Source organism: Anabrus simplex, chromosome 8 (assembly GCF_040414725.1).
Source record: "Anabrus simplex isolate iqAnaSimp1 chromosome 8, ASM4041472v1, whole genome shotgun sequence".
NCBI lineage: Eukaryota > Metazoa > Arthropoda > Insecta > Orthoptera > Tettigoniidae > Anabrus > Anabrus simplex.
Window position 1 is genome coordinate 96,378,532 of NC_090272.1, and position 13,780 is coordinate 96,392,311.

At 38.5% G+C, this 13,780-nt stretch overlaps 1 protein-coding gene across 7 annotated transcripts in view; it reads right to left on the bottom strand.

Moving 5' to 3' along the window:
* Positions 1 to 13,780, bottom strand: part of LOC136878851 (thymidine kinase 2, mitochondrial) — a 110,896-nt gene that overhangs the window by 17,341 nt on the left and 79,775 nt on the right. The window lies entirely within an intron of this gene.

The window sequence follows — 13,780 nt, forward strand, 5'->3', positions numbered from 1 at the left end:
GCAATGATTAATGACTGACAGATGAAATGATATTGAAGTGTGTTGCTGGAATGAAAGATGACAGGGAAAACCAGAGTACCCGGAGAAAAACCTGTCCCACCTCCGCTTTGTCCAGCACAAATCTCACATGGAGTGACCGGGATTTGAACCATAGAACCCAGCGGTGAGAGGCCGACGAGCTGCTGCCTGAGCCACGGAGGCTTCTATCATACTAGTCAGAATACACAAGTGAAAATCAATTAAAATTGCAACATAGAATGTAAAGACACTATTCTAAGTGGGAAAGCTGAGAATTGCTGTCCTAGAAAGGGGAAGGATGAAACTTGATATCCTAGAAATGTGTAAGATCTGTTGGACAGGTATTGAACAGTGTAGAACAGAAGTAGCTCTGAAGTTGATCTTGTTCATTGGAACTGTGTACCTATCCAAGTGTCTTAGCACTTGGCCAAGTTCATTTCCAACTCTTTACCACATTCACATTGCTATATGCTCCTACAACTAAATGGATACCCCAAAGACATAGATTTAATCCAGACACAACAACTGATAAATTACAAGAAGGCAGAGGAATTCTATGAAACAGAATAACTAGTGGGAGCCTTGAAAGATCAATATACCTTGTCAAGAGCAGGTTGATACGGTAAAGGAAAGATGAACAAAAGGAGTGCTAGATTTCTTCAATTATACCAAGACAAGGATTTGGGAATTAAACATGATATGAGCTTAAGAAGACAATCCAAGAAACTGCAGTTTATCAGTTAGATAATTCAATCGGTAGGTGAAAAAAGGAACTAAGTGACTTGTGGCACATTTTAATTTTTTCATGAATTATTAATTTGACCAAGACACATCATCCTGTGTTGAAAGGAACTGTGTGCTTTGTATTCTACATGAAGAAAACTCATATCACCTTTCTTCATCATGAGGAGAAAGGAATTATCCTGCGACATAGTTCCTTTCTCCACCGTAAGGCGGCAACAAAGACTGACTATAACACTGCAAATAATGCAGTGCGCACATTTTGGCAATAGATTGGTGGCAACTTACCGATATTAGCCTTGTCGTCATTGTTGGTGTTTCAAGTACTGTGTGCGCGTTTTAGCGAACTGAGAAAAGTCTCCAAAAAGAAAGAGAAATGAAAGTGAGCACAAGCGAAATAACGTTAAAAGAGGCAAGGTTACCCGGTCTTCCCTATAATAACTACAGCGGCAAAGCTGTTATACAAAAAGCTGTTGGTGCTGATTGAAAGCAAGTAAACAATTGTTACAGTGTACTCAAATAAAAATTAATTACATATTCAAATTCATAGCACATGCTCTATGTTCCCACGCACTCTCTGCAGATACCATATGGAGTATTTTAATAGGATTACGAAGATGCCAAATGTATTCATATCCTTTCGGAATTCTTGAACATTAGCGACAAAAGCAGTCAAGATATATTACCTACAAGGAGTAATTGTTTCCAAAGACATTAAACAGAGAAGAACAAGTACATCTGACTGCAAAGAATATGTAGCCCAGAAACAACATTCATTTCATTATTCTATTATGGTAATTCTAAATTCCCATGGGGGGAATTAGATATTTTTTTTTTTTCCCTCCATGGGAATTTAGAATTACTATTTGGAATTGCTAGGCGGGCATTAATTCCATTGTGGAGTTTTATCTCCCGTATGCAGTTATCAGACTGTGCCACATAAGAGGCTTCTGATAAGTTCACCTGCATACACCCCAGCATAAGTGGGTAGGGTCTGACACATCCCACTCTGACGAGTCTAGTGTCAGGCCTAAGACGAAATGCTGGTTAATAGAGCAAACGCCTGAAAAGCCATACATCTAATTTTTGATCTGATTTATTCTATTATGTCAGAGGGCAAACAGGTGATCATGTGCAAAATACTTTCCTTAAGTCTTCATGCTGTAATGCAGAAATGGGTATTCCTAATATGTAAGTTACTAGTTGAAGGCAAAATTCCTATGAATCTGTGTGGAACAAATCCATGCACTAGTAAAATTTCACGAAGTATTATTGATCTAATAGATGGACGTATCACATCTTTCCCTCTTAAAAGAAACTCACTATGCTGGGAAAGAAATGAAATACTTAGAAGCATGACTAGATCTGAAGACCATGCATGAGCTGTTCTTAGGAAAGTATCCAGAATTAAATGTGAAATAGGATTTTTATAGGAGGCACTTCAACGAAAAATTTATGTTTGTGAAAAATATGAAGAACTGGAAGTGAGGCTGGAAAGCCCCCATATTTCTCACAGTAATAAGAGCTGCACAAGCTGGTTTGGATGTTCATAAATAACGCAGTAGAAAATTGTATAAACCCCTTAAAGGTGTAGGGTAACAATGCAAGGATAGAGATGACAGTGTAGAATTGGAGTTTGACTATATGCAGAATCTGCCCCTCCCACACATCCCTGTACATGAAACCTTCTATTTACATCAGCTATGACATAAGATCTAGATGTTCCACAGTGTAAATGTATCCTGAAGGTCAAGCGAAAAAAAGGCATAAATAAGGTATGCTCATTCTTGCAGCACTACACGGACAACTACTTGCCACAGCATGTAACAGAAGTGCACTTACATTAAAATGGAGTGCCAGGCCAGAATAAAAATAACCCAACCTAACCTCATAGCACTACAGCCCGTGAAGGGCCTTGGCCTACCAAGCGACCGCTGCTCAGCCCGAAGGCCTGCAGATTGTGGGGTGTCGTGTGGTCAGCACGGCAAATCCTCTCGGCTGTTATTCTTGGCTTTCTAGACCGGAGCCGCTATCTCAGCGTCAGATAGCTCCTCAATTCTAATCACGTAGGCTGAGTGGACGTCGAACCAGCCCTCAGGTCCAGGTGAAAATTCCTGACCTGGCCGGGAATCGAACCTGGGGCCTCCGGGTAAGAGGCAGGCACACTACCCCTACACCAAGGGGCCGGCGAATAAAAATAACACACTGATAAAAATGTGCCTAGCATTGACCGATGTTGGCAAATTAAAAAAAAAGTCATTCATAAAATCCCTGAAAAGGTCATTCATTTTCCCCCTGTGACCATGTATTTGGAATACTGAAGAGCAAAATAAGAAAAACCAACAGGGTTTATATGCCAAAGATGTCTAAATCAAAGAATATAGTTTGAAGTTAAAGTCATTATGGTCCAGAGTGAGGATATTATGGATTTTGACTCATGGTGGCCTTTTACTACAAGAAAAATATACTCTCAAGAGGAACAGCACACAGGGATATATCCCATAATGAGAAGCAGCAAGAACTTGTATGATACAAGTTATATCATCGTCTTCGCTCTGGCTATTCGCATCATTAAAGACATCATTAAAGATGTGAACTTTGGCCAATCAGCACGTTTAAGAATCCATCGGGAAGGAGCCTCGATAGATTTCTGTTTCACTAAAGTAGGAATAACGAGGAAATGGTCACTGTCACAAAGGTTATTGTGTACATCCCACCAAAGCAGGGGAATGAGCGCCGCCGGGCTGCACAGACTAACGTCAATGCAGGAGAAAGTACCGTACAGTACGATGAAATGAGTAGCTTCCCGTATTCAAAATGCATAAATCTGCTCTCTTATTAACTGTTACAACTCCCTTCGTCAGGGGAAAGACATTTTAGAGCCCCACTGTGAGTGATGTGCATTAAAATCACCCAATAAGAGGAAGGGATGGAAACCAAAGCAGCCAAATTGTATAGGAGCCTGACAATGGTAGCACGACCCACCTGGGGACTAAACTCGGAAATTTTGAAGATTATATATCGTGGAGCTGTTGAACCAACGGTGCTTTATTGTGTCACTGCTTTTGAACATGTTCTGCATAAAAAATGGGCGCAACAGAAATTGTCTCAAATTCAAAGAGGTTTTGTGTTACGTATCGCACGCGCTTACCGTACAATATCGACAGACGCTGCCCTTATTATTTCTGGTATAGAACCTCTGAATCTCACAGGACTCAGCATGTCAACTTCTGTCAACTGTAAGAAGAACAGAATACATCTAGAGGATTTGGAAGGAGTGGAACTTGAACTTCCTGCACATCATACTGCTGCCGGACATCCAGCAGATTATATGAGCTCTGTATTTGATCAACCATGTACCAGAGATCACAGCCATTCAATATACACAGACGGTTCTCGCATTTCCTGCAGCAGAACACTAGTGGGCTGCGCCTTTGTGGTATATGAGGGTGAAGACGCAGTTCATTCTGAGAAAATATAACTAAAGGAATACTGTTCCGTGTTTCAAGCCGAGCTCCTTGCAATATTGAAAGCATTTGAGTGGTGCATATACAAAAATACGTGTGTGACTATACTCAGTGACTCACAAGTGGCGCTGAACTCCATAAAATATAAATATAACTTACAAAATTTGGCAGTACTTGTAAGAGATAATATATCAAAGTACAATAAACATATATGTTTCAGTTGGGTGCGAGGTCATTCCGCCATAAAAGGGAACGAAAGAGCTGACCAATTGGCCAAAGAAGCTTGTAATTCTAACTTGTCAGAGAGTTATACTAAATGCCCAATTTCTTTTGTCAAAAGAACCGTAAAGGATGGAATGCTCTCTCGTTGGAATGAATTGTGTTTAGCAAGTAAAAATGGCTCAGTAACCAAAGACTTGTTTTTTCCAAATGTATATAGTAGGCTTGGATGTAAATATATAGTGTGCAACTTTCATTTAACTCAAGTGCTATCAGGTCATGGTAAATTCAATGCTTACTTCGAGCGATTCAAAATTCCAGCACAAAATGGCTCACTGTGCTTCTGCAGTGAAGACATTCAAACTGTAGAACACATTCTGTTCAACTGTCCTGCTTTTGTGAGAGCAAGTTTTGAACTTAAGATGTATTTGTTAACTTGCAGTTGCTATTTCAAAAAACCACTAAATTTCATATTAAAGAAAAAACCCTGCACTTCTCAATTTTCAGAATTTATTGATTATTGTCGCCGGTGGTGAGTTGATAGTCGGTGGAATCATTTAATTCTTAACTTGTCATAAAGCCGTCATTGAAAAAAACTAAGGAACGGATATTTTTTTATGTATTTTTTTTTGTTGCTGTAAATTTATGTAACATTTTATGTTTTATTTCTGGTGAAATTTTGTGATTTTAAAGAATTTTCAGGACTCACAGAAGAGACAATTATTTACTTAATCATGGAGTGTTAAAAGAAAAGACATTGATTTTTGTAGTGGAGATCTCCAGTAATATGTTTGTTGTAACCCATTTTTTGTATCACTCTGTAGTTGCCATGTGTAGGCTTCGATCACGAAATCGCTGAGTTTCGCAATCGAAACCTCTAGAATAAATTTCCCACATTACCATATATGGTGCTGTAATGCAATTGGCGAAAATAATAACAAATTGTATTGGTGAAACTTCAGGTCGAATCATAGGTAGCTTCCCTGATTGGCTATCTTGAGGCTCTGTTCAGGGTCTTTGGTTTGCGTACGTCTTAACGATTGGACGTACCTTGCAAGGTAAAGCTATCCCGGGGTAAGCATGTTTTCTTTTCTCAAGTGTTAAATTAAAATGTAAATTCTTTTGTGCAGAGTTTACCTTAGACCCTGGTTTTTCACTGTTTGGTTTTGTAATGCCTTAGTTCATTAGTTAGCCATATCCTTTGTTTTGGAGGGAATTCCTTTTATTAACCTTTTGTGTATATGTAAATTTTAATTTTTCCATTTGGGTTGCTTCCAGTTATTCCGCGTCAATTTAGTGTACAGCTGTTGAGCTATGCGTCCCTCACTGATGTGTATTACGAGAGGACTGCACCTCTATAGGCCTCTGCGTTGAATTTAAATTTCCGTTGTTTTCTCTCCTTGTAAACACTTTTGTATTTGCCTTGTAAGTGGGTTGTAATTATGTCATATTCCCTGTTAAATATGCCTTGTAAATTTCATTATCGAAGTTATGCTCACCTTCTTAAAAGTAATTGTAATGTTGTGTTTGTTTTTGATTTTCTGAAGAACCATCGATAGGAACCTCATCGTTCGATCTAATCTTTTTTCTTAATTGATAATGTTATCCTTTTAATTGGTGTTTTATACCTTGTTAAAATTCTTTATTGTGAGTAAATTAGACTAAAGAGATAATGCTCTCACATTTCTTTCCCTACAATGTCACGAAGATCTCGTCCTCTGTAGGGTTTCCCAGCCTGCTTCCCGTATATCCTTTCTCAAGTTGTCATGTTGGTTATCCTGCGTAGCCATGTGTTATCGAAAATTAAAATGTTTTCCAGGTATATCATCGGCTGACGTTCTTTCAGGTTTGTTATTTTGGTTTATTAAATCATTATGTGTTTTATGTGTACCTTGTATTATGTGCTCTCTTCTGTAAAAGGGGGGGGTTACAATTATGTATTTAAACATATATAATTTGATATTGTCTGCTTATTAGCTGTTTAACATATGTATTGTATATATTTTGATCTGGTATTTTAAATATTACTACTCTAGTATTAAGGATTGTATATATCATACTTTTTTATCTTTCCATTTCTGTTCATGTCTATTTTGCTCTTATGTGTTGAATTTTATCAGAGAAATTGTATATTTTGCATAAACTACAACCCTAACATACCTTATAGTAAAATAGGGTTCACAGCACTTTGGAGATTAAATAATAATAATAATAATAATAATAATAATAATAATAATAATAATAATAATAATAATAATAATAATAATAATAATAATAATAATAAGAGGAAGGGATGTGGAAGCTGATCTATAAGATCAATTACATCATTAATATAAAGACGACCTGGTGGGAAATAGACATTACAAACTGTAGTTACGACAAGCAAGGAAACACGTCCCACTACTGCCTCCAGCTGGGTACATAAGAGGAACCGCTTTGCTGTAGGCATCAGAACGAATAAAAATATCAATGCCACCGGAGGCCCGGTTTGCGTAATTCCATTCTGCTGTGTATAGTCTAAAATGTCTCAAGACCATATGATGACCTGGTCTGAGATTTAATTTAATCATGTCAGAAATATACATTATATCTTACAATAATATCAGGACAATAACAAATCTGGTACTATAACCATTAATTATTCTGATGATGGCAGGTAACAATGTGATTAAGCTCTACATAAATACAAATTTCATTAAAGGTGGTGTGACCAATATGCGGTTAATTCACATGCTTCCTTGGTAGCGTCGATCACATTCTGGAGAGAGCAAGTAGTTTGACACAAGTTACAAACAAGAAAATGGCTCATTGTCTGTTCTTCACCACATTCACATAGAGTGGAATCACAGACAAAATCCCACTTTCTCATGTTCTTCCAACTCATGAACGCAACCTGTTGAGCATCTTCTATGTTGACTAGCTGTGCTCGTGGCCTGAAGGAAGTCTTTCGGAAGGCGTCATCCATCCTGCAAAGTGGCTGGATCTGGAACGCCATGAATTCACTCTGAATTCAATGGTGGTTCAGTGAGGCTTTCAGTTGTATGGAGAAAGCTTTTCGTTGACTTGAGCCGTTGGGTTGCTGGTTGGTACCCATATAAAGTATGGGTCGTCAGGTTCAGTGCTCTAGATTTCTCCAGTCTGGATGCACACTCACGGCAAATATCTGGAGGTGGGATACCTGCTAGACAATAAACTTAATCAAGTGGTGTAGATCTCAAACATCCTGTAATGAGTCTCCAGGTCTCATTTAAGGCAACATCCACTTGATTAGCACAACTAGATCTACACCAGACAGGGCAGGCGTATTTTGCTGCTGAATAACAGAGAGCTATTGCTGAAGTTCTTAAAAGGAGAGGATGCGCCCCCCAGGTTCAACCCGATAATTTCCGGATTATATTGTTCCTTGCAAATACCTTCCTTTTGGTGTTCCGACAGTGTGTTCTATAGGTTAGTGTTTGGTCAAGAGTTACTTCTAGATATCTGGGAGTGAGGCAGTGTTCTGATATTTTACCTTCCCAAATCACTTGCAATTTTCTTGCTGTCTGTTGATTCAGGTGGAAGGCACAGACTTGTGTTTTTGATGGGTTTGGCTATAGTTGGTTCTCTTGGTAATAACGACTTAGAATTCGTAGAGCTCCTCTTCAGCAAGTTCAAACGTTTCCTATTGAGCTGCCAGAGCGACATCATCTGCATAAATAAAGCTCTTTGTTCCTTGTGGGCGAAGCTGATCACTGGTGTAGATGTTGAAGAGTATACGAGCTAGCACACTTCCTTGTGGAAGGCCATTCTTCAAGTTCCTCTATCTACTCCTCTGGCCTTGGAATTCAACAAATAACCTTTTGTTCTGTAGATAGCACTCAATTATTTGAGTGAGTTTATAGTCCTTAGTTATACTGTGCAATTTACGAAGCAGTATATGGTGATTAACTGTATCGTAGGCTGATGTCAAGTCAACAAAAACTACTCCAGTGACTTTGTTGTTTTCATAGCCGTCTTTGATATACTGTGCGAGGTGCAGTACTTGGGAAGTACAAATTTTCCCTGGTCGAAAGTCGGCTTGTTCTGGTATGAGTAGTGGGTCTCACTTAGTCTGTCCAGAATCATTCTTTCTAAGATTTTGTATAAATGGCACAACAAAGAGATTGGTCGGTAGTTCTTTGGATCACTTGCGTTCTTGCCAGGTTTAAGTATTGCTATAACTCTTGCTTTTGTCCACAGTTTAGGAATTTTGCAATATTTGATGCAGTTGTTGAATAAATCCAAGAGCCATTGCTTGCTGACAGCACCAAATCTTTTGAGTTGCTCAATACAAATGTTATCAAAACCAGCCGCATAACTATTTTTGCATTTATTTAGCGCTCTATGTAGATCTTCCATAGCAAACCGGTTAGAGAGAATGCCATTTTCCTCATTAGTCGGCTTTTCTTCTTTTTGTTTTGATCCTCTCCCACCTTTATTTGATTTGCCGCTCTCCACGAGCTGACTAGCTATTTGATTTGCAGAAATGTTACTATGTACTAAGGTCTTAGTTGTATCATTACTGAGGTGTCTAACCTCCATGCGTTGTAACTGTTTCTTCCCATATCCTGCTCTTCCATTAATTTAATCCATTGGTTACGTTTGGATTCTGAAATGGAGGAAGTAACACGCTGTCCGCTGTGGATAGTTTTGTCACTGAAAGGATCTTTTTTTAAAAGGTCTTGATATTCCTTCAGCAAAGTGGATGTTTCAGAGGTAAGACCTTGAATGTAACTTGTCCTACATCCTCTAGGAATAGCTTTTCTGGAGCAATAATGGACGACTTAAGGATAGTCGATGCAGTTCTGCCCACTCTAGTACGGCATCTCCATTTGAATCATCTTGAGAATAGCCCCAAACAGTGCTATGACTATTGAAATCACCGACAATAACAGATGATTTCCAACTGCTGAAATTAGCAGGATTAAATGAGAATACCTCATTGGTAGCCTTGTAAACAGAGGAAATTACAAGGTTACTAACTTCTACAGTAATTATTTCAGCGTTATTTTGTTCTGTGATGGAAGTCGTAAGAATCTTAAGATCTGGTTTGGCGAAGATGGCAATACCCTACTGGTCATGAGGTCCTTTGGGCACTAATTTCATTCCTTGGATCTTAGGGTGCCGTTGATGATAGTCCCTATGTGTTTCCTGAACACATAATAAATCACAAAGGTTGTGAAACAGCTCTTCTTTACACAATGATAATCCCTCTATGTTTACAGAAATAATTGTAATGATTGGCTCTGATACGAGCCTTTCCCGACTGTTGGAAAACATCTTGCTCATCTTATATGAATTTTATTGTTTCTGGAATGCTGACTTTCAGTTAGGTAATGGAAATTCAATTCCGACTCCCTATGCAGGGGCACAACGAGCAAGAATCAGCTTCACTCCCTGAGATTAGTATCTTGAGTACAGACTATACTCAATGCGAACTGACTAATTAGCTGGTGCAACTTACTAAGGTGCCTGTCATAACCGTAACATTCCACTGTAACTGTGCCATAGTGTGAAATTTTTGTAAGTAGTTCTACGTTATAAGTGGCGAGATGCTTTTAAACCTAAACACCAAACATTAACACCTACATCCAAAAATGACTGCTAGATGTCCATTCCCTCATCAGTGGTTGAGGTAATTAACGCCGAGTGCTTTGACGCTTTTCTGTGCCGAGATCTCTTCCTACGAGGGGAGTGCCTAGGTTTTAAAGCAGGCATACCTACTGGTGCCAACACATACCCTCCGGACTGAAGGCATGTTTCCCTATTTACAGGAGGGATGGGGGAGCGCCTGGTAAGTGTATCAGTCTTCCGTGCCTTCTTTTCTTGTTTAGATGGGCTGGGAGGTGAATTCCCAGCCCCGGTTCACGATTTTGCCTCTGCTAGCTTGGGTGTGACTATTGCCAACCTCTTGGGGAAACGAGACTTATAGTCTTCTTACCCTGCTGTATCGGCTAAGGATTCCCAGCCAGCACAGGCTCCTTTATGGTCGAAGGCTGGGTGGTCCCCACCTTCAAGCTCTTATTCTTTGTGGCTTTGCTCACAGAAACAACAGTCGCCTTGGGCCAAGCGATCTTCTCAGGCGTTGCTGATGTAAATGACAAACCTGGTAGACTCTGTGCTATCATGCTGAAGTGTAGTGTTTACACAGGTGCATTCATGGAATTAAACTTATGGTGTGCTTCCTGGTAGGAAAGACCATCCAGTGTCTTCATTTCCTGGATCATCATCTGACTGACATAGACCAGACAGTTTCTATCTTGAGAAGAATGAAGTAGAGTCCTGCAGAAAGGCCCAGCCCATGAGCTGCTTCGGCAGTAGACTGCAATGGGCTTTGAAAGGCTCGAACATATGAACCCTATGACGTCATCGCACGGGCCGGTCTGAGCAGCGCTTGTCATTCGTACGCGGTGAGACAAAGACAGCGCTGTGGTAGTTCTATGGGCTGACTGCTTCAATGTGTACAGTGTACTGTTTGTCAGCGGAGTGCATTGCATTACGGTCAAGTGGAGCCGATCAAATTTGCTGTAGTTTTCAGTTTGACTTCTCCGTCTATCCTATTATCGGAAACAAATGTGGACTGTAGTTCCAAAAGAAAAGAAACCGTGGCAAAAAATCGTGAAGTAAAAAAAGAAGCAACAAACGAACTAAAAACTGCACAATACAAGACTTCTGAATTGGATCCTAAACTTAAAAGTCATATTTGGTTGGTATTCAAGCTTGCAGTTGACGGTGATGGGAAAGACGTTAATTTTGTGTGCTGTACGATCTGCGGTGAACTTTATGTACACACTAGCAGTTACCCACAGCTTCTCGCATGGATTTCGTAATTTGATAAAAGTAATCATTCCTCGGTACTGTACTAATACATTATCTGAAAATCCCTGAAGTATAAAACCTCACTGAAAAACTGAGTTTCATTTACCCCAGAAACTCTTTGTAAACCAAGTTTGTGGTATTGTCTTTTGGGACTGAGATAACCAAATGACATAGAACTGTACACGTGAGAACGTCTTCTCTCAAGTAAAAAAAGTTTATTTTTAAAGGAGATTAAAAATACATATTTCCACATCTGTAACATCTTCAGGTTTTGAGATATAAGTATCTGCATAAAAAGAATTCAACCCCTTTATCAGCCCTTCTTCCACCCCCACCTACGTGCATTTTCCGAAAACAAAAAAGACAGATGTTTCTTTATTTTTAAAGGACATTCCAAGTACCAAGTTCCATGTCTGTAACATAAGAAGTTTTCGACATACACTGTAGATATACTGGTACTCATTTTAAAAATTCACCTGCTTTTTCAATTCTTTTTAGTCCCTTAAAAGTGGTTTCCCGAAAATAAAAAGTACGTGTTTATTGATAAAGAAGCTGATAAATACCAATTATCATGACTGAAACATCTTGAGTTCTTGAGATATTTGTATCTTCATGAAAAGAATTCAACACCTATTTCAACACCCCCCCACTCTGAAGTTAAATTTACCCCCCAAAATTAGTGTTTTTTATTTTTAAAGGTGATTTCAAATACCCATTTTCACATCTGCAACATCTTTAGTTTTTTAGATATAAGTATCCTCATACAAATAATTCAACTAATATTTCAGTCCTTTCATTCCCCCCTTAAGTGGATTTTCCAAAACCAAAAGAATACATATTTCTTTTTAAAGGAGACTCTAAATACCAATTTTTACGTCTGTAACAGCTTCAGTTTTTGAGATATCAGTACCCTAATAAAATTAATTCAACCCCATTTTCAGTCCCTTTTACCCCCCATGTTAAGTGGTTTTTCAGGAAACTAACCAATACCTGTTTTTTATTTTTAAAATATTAAAAATATCAATTTTCACATCTGTAACATGTTAAGTGTTTGAGACATACTGTAGATATGCTCATCTTAAAAATTCACGCCAACCCACATTTCAGTCCTTTTTACCCCCCTCTTCAGTGTCTTTTCCAAACACAAAATAATACACGTCTCTATTTTTAAAAGAGATTATAAATACCACTTCACGTCTGTAAGAAGTTAAGTTTTTGAGATATATTGTAGATATGCTCAGGGATTATGTGTACAAACTTTGGTTGGCAGCTATGCCCAAACGTACACGCATAATCTCGCTACTGTAGAATCCTGGAGCTGGTGTTGCCATGGTTACGGCAGTTCATTTCCTTATCCGATTCCGAGAGCAGGGGTAGTGTGGTGCCAATATCTCCATAACGGTTGGTTTTAGGGTCTTAAAACATGGTCTTCGGGCCCATAGGGCTTACCAAGATTTGTTCTTTGGGTCAAGGGGCTTAAAATGAGCTTAGTCTCGTCCTTGCACAACAAATTCGATATTTCGCCTATATTAGCCTATTAATTTTATATCTCGCCCATTGCCCCCACCTCGAATTGTTTGGAAAATAAAATACAGCCCATGTCCTCAGGGATAATGCATATTTACATCAGTAAAAGGATTTTTAGAATCGGTCCAGTAGTTTCTGAGATTACCCTCCAGATATACACAAACTAATAAAATTCGTGCTCTCTGTTTATTATATTAGTACAGATTAAAGGAGTCGGACTGATTTTGTCTTTTTATGATTAGATAAAAAACGATGAACAAGGTGTGCTTGAATGACGAGCATTCTAATGTTTCCATGTCATCAGACTCCACGACTAAGCTACAACCAGCCAAAGTAATGAAGTTTCCTTTGTGGACCGACGTTCATGATGCTCCTATTCCAACAAATGAGCTGGAATGATATTTAAAGCAAAATTGTGGAATGGAAGAAGATAGATATAGCGTCCTATTGGAGAACAAATGGACAAAACTATCCAAAAGTTCCCCAGATTGCTAAGAAAGTAATATGTATGCAAGCATCAAGTTCAGCTTAAGAGAGAAATTTCAGTTCAACGGGCTTCATTCTCAATGCACGACAGTCTCTTCCACAACCAGACAATGCTGATACTCTTCTTTTCATTCACAGTAATTCCATTCCACCACATTAACAATGATCAATAAACTTCGCACACTAAGTAAAAGCTATGTTCAGGTTTGTTTTTGTTGCTGGCATATTGTATGTCATTTCTGTTTGTATTTTATTTTGAGGTAAACGCGAATGAAGTCCTATGAATATGCTTCGTGTTATTTAGATTAATTTTCAGTTAACTTGATGTCAACTGCAAACGAATATTTTATAATAAAGTTTCTGTTTGTTTTCAATTATTATTATTATTATTATTATTATTATTATTATTATTATTATTATTATTATTACAGTGCAGGAGAAATCTCTACCGTTTAATTTCAAAATGCGATTAGCCTACATTAAAA